Raw genomic sequence first — 4,546 nt, 5'->3', positions numbered from 1 at the left:
CATTATCAACTACCACCATGCCGCCGCCACCACCATACTCAACCACCACCACGCCACCATCATCCTCAACCATACCCGCCACTATTATCAACCATCACCACCCACCATCTACACCACTCCGACCACCATCATTCTCACCCACAATCAATATTTATCCACCTCAACTACCACAACTAAACATCACATCACTATCAACAATCACAGCCGGCACCGCCCATTATTATAACCTACCACCATCTTACTCAATCACAGACTACCACCTGTCATTATTAATTATCATTACCCACCACCACCATCCTCAATCATAATCGCCACAACAACCAATCACTTCTAGCCACTAGCATGAACCACCATCATCAACCAAAATTACCACCAACAACCGCCTCTAGTCGGCATTCACCCGTTAGTCATCACCATCAACAACTATCATATTTTAAAAATTATATATTTTATTGATAGAATATTAGATTAGTTAGTATTTCATTTGAATTTTATGCTAATTATTTTTAAAATAAAGATAAATTTTATACATTCAGATGTTATAAATCAAACAGTCTTAATTTTTAATATTCAGATCTTTATACACATCTTAATATATTCAGATGTGTATTCAAATTCAGATATCTTAATCTTAATACACATTTTGATATTCAAATATGTATTCAGATTCAGACGTCTTAATCTTGAAAAGAAAAAAAAATAAAGCCTAAGAGTGCCTCTACCACCGCCTAAAAATGAAAATAAATTCATTAACTACCTTTTTGGTGCTAGTATTATGAAGGGCAATCCAAAAAACAATTAAATGAAAAATTTAAATAAATAAAAGAGAGTAGCAGCTGTCCGACAACATACAAAATCAAAGTCTCAAACCATCAAATAACGTCATTTTCTTTACTTAGAAAGGACGTTAAGGCAATGTACTTAGTACAAATTAAACAGACAGGGGATGCACCACATCTTTGAAATTGTTAGTTTCTAGATTCTGAGTAGTTAAGGTCATACCATTTTTCTTCTCGATGAAATTTTGTCCAATTTCCAAATCTGATATTCTATTAAAATCGCTTTTTATTTTTCCCCCTCAGTGGTCAAAGGTTCAAGGTACAACAATCTTCTGCCTCAATTTCTTTCCCACCAAATTTCTTTTTTCCAATAATAGTTTTCCTATAGAGGGTCACCAATTTACCACATTTGATGCACAACTGCTCCATACATAACAAAATAACTAAGTGATAATACGGAAAACGCACGTCACAATTACAATCCGAAGATTAACACTGTTAGTATTTTATTAAGATATCAAATTATCCAAACGAGATCTTTATCAACTTTATCTTGTTTTATTTGATGGGTTTCTATTGGTCCCGAGATACTCGGCTAGCCATCCTAAGGGGTCCTTTGGTACGATAGATAGATAAGCAAAAATAATCTTAAATTAAAAACTTAATATTGTCTTATCTTATATTTGGCTATCAATATTGGATAAGTTACCATATGATTAAAATATTAGCATGATAAATTATATTTGTTAGAGGGTAAAATACCAATCCAAGAATAAATTATCTCATGATAAAACAATAAAACTGATTTTAGAATTAATACAACATACCAAACAGTAAATAAAAATTTAAATCAAAATAACTAATCTTAATATAATTAATTTCAACATAACTAATCCTCTGAACGAGCCTTCGGAGTTTTGCTTAACCGTTGAGAACTTGCAAATTAGAGTAGCTAGACGTGTCGTGGTGTCGAATAGAAGAGGAAAAGAAAAAAGAAAAAAACAATAATAAAAAGGTGACCTCACTGAATGAGATGAGTCAGTACTATGCCTTGAGCTTCTTGTGTTTGGTGAAGAACCGACTGTTCTAACGTAAGCAAGCAGTCATTTAAGGGATTTCACGGTGACACGTGGCTTGTCATCTGTGGGTCCAAGTAAAGCCTTTCTGTCCTTTGCTTCCTTCACACACCACAAGCTTTAGACAAGAATCGGACGGCGCGGTCTTACCGCCGTTACTAACTGTTACTGATTCTCAATTTGTACGAATTATTTTGACCAACATTTTCTTTAACTACTAAGACTATTATTATCAATTTTAAATTGTAAAAGCTTTTTACCGCCAAAGGTGTCGATGATGTAATTGATTGAAATTCGTTCTTCTTTAACATTTATAATTACTCAACACATTTTATTACTGTTATGCAACTTATTGTAGATGTGGTGAGATCATTCATACTGTGGCCGTTACGTTTGGCATCACGAAATCCGACGTGGCATTTCCCTATTGGAACCACAAATGAAACGCCTCACAGGCTGCTTTGAACGCCGAACTGTCCCCTTTGACTTTCTTCTTTTATACAAAAAAGAAGAAGTAGGAGTTAGAGTTAACTTTGGACTCTCTTCCAAATTTTGTTATGCGACAATAACGTCCTACTTTTGGATCTAATTACAGATAATTCCTTTCCAGTTTTAATTTGTTCTTCAATGCTCATCTCAATCAGATGGAACTTCTTTTCTTTTGTACGTAAAATGAAAGTATTATACGTAAACACTTAATTTTCATGTTATGTTATAATATATATTTTTTATAACAACACTTTATTATAACAATCAAAAATATTCAGAACGAACGAGACTTTTATAGCCTCTGGAAGATTAGTACAGACGTCCCCGTACAGATCTCCCAGACTCTATTAAGCATGCTCGTGACTCGTGAGACCTAGGCAACCTAATGCTTTGATACCAACTTGTCACGACCCGAAATTCTCACCTTTGGGGCTGTGATGACGCATAATATTTCACTGCTAGACAATCCAATGTCAGAGTAATTCCTTTATAAATTTTGAACACTTTGAACAATTTAACCAATTTAAACATAAATGAAACTAAATTGAACAAGTAGCATAATAATCCAATCATCTAATACAATTCGGATCTGAAATCACAAGTACACGAGTTTCTAAATTTTTCTATAAATAGGTTTGAAATAAGTACAGCTGTCTCGAATGAAAACAACAATAAATAGGGGAAAGAAGAAGGAGACTTCAAGGTCTACGGACACCAGCAAATCTACCTCGAGTCTCCAAATGCTAATCTGAGTTAATGTACCTCACATACAGCTAGGACCAGTACCAAAATCTACACAAAAGATGTAGAGTGTAGTATGAGTACAACCGACCCAATTTACTCTGTAAGTGTCGAGCCTAACCTCGACGAGGTAGTGACGAGGCTATGACAGGACACCCACGTAATTAAACTTGAACAGACGAAAATATACATACAACCTAACGACAAATAAAAATTAAACATATATTATTGGGAGGGGACATGCGAATGGGGTACAAGATAAGGTAACTACAACAGGAAATGACAACATGAAACAATCAATAAACTTCAGCTAATGAAACGGATAAACAAAATGGATAAAAATTGCACGACATCACCCTTCGTGCTTTTACTTTCAACCTCACCATGAAACAACAATAATAGCACGGCATCACCCTTCGTGCTTTTACTCTTAATCTCTTCATAAAATGATAAATACGGCACGGTATCACCCTTCATGCTTTTACTTTAAATTCCATCATGAAATAATAAATACGACACGGCATCACCCTTCGTGCTTTAACTCTCTTCCTCACTATGTATAAATCAATAATTACAATAACAATCGGCACCGCATCACCCTTCGTATTTTAACACTCCCCCTCACCATGTAACAATGAACACATAACAATTTGGGAGATAAAATAAGCAAGAATAAACCTTACGTCAACAACAGTTCCACAATACAAACCTCAACTTCAAAATAAATACTCAATTATCACAAATAGCCCATAAATGCGGAAAGAATGATCAATTTAGTAATAAACTAGTCTAAGCATGGATATCATAATCAAAGAAGGGAGTAAATTACAAGAAACAAGTCTCACCCACATACTTTAACCCAACAACAATGCATAAGTACTCTTCACCTCACTTATACGATGTATCCAATATTTAAACATCTAGCAAATAAGCAAACAAGTCCTAATCCCTCAAGTCAAGGTTAACCACGACACTTACCTCGCTCCAAAAATTAACTCAAAGCTCAACCATGGCTTTGCCTTTCGAACAAGCCTCCGAACCAACCAAGTCTAGCAAATTATCAACGAAATGATTCCATATAAGCCTTCGGAACTACACATGAATGAAAAGGTTCAATTTAGGTCATTATTGAAAAGGTCAAAAAAGTCAACTCCCGAGCCCACTTGGTCCAAACCCAAAATTCAGGCCAAAACTCGATTAATCATTCACCCCTGAGCTCGGTTATGCAATTTGTTTCGAAATCCGACCTCAATTCGAGGTCTAAATTCTAATTTTACAAAAAACCCTAATCCTACTCAAATTCTCAATTTTTACCATAAAAATCCTAGATTTTAGGTTGAAATCTTATTAAAAGCGATGGGTAATTGAAAGAAAGTAGATTAGAATCACTTAACAACGAATTGGGAAAGAAGGGCTCCTGGAAAAATCGCCTCTAAGGTTTCTAGGTTTGAAAGTTTGAGA

The sequence above is a fragment of the Nicotiana sylvestris genome, chromosome 1 (genome assembly GCF_000393655.2).
Source record: "Nicotiana sylvestris chromosome 1, ASM39365v2, whole genome shotgun sequence".
NCBI classification, from domain to species: Eukaryota; Viridiplantae; Streptophyta; class Magnoliopsida; order Solanales; family Solanaceae; genus Nicotiana; species Nicotiana sylvestris.
The sequence above is the reverse complement of the archived record's forward strand: the minus strand, read 5'-3'. Positions refer to the sequence as shown.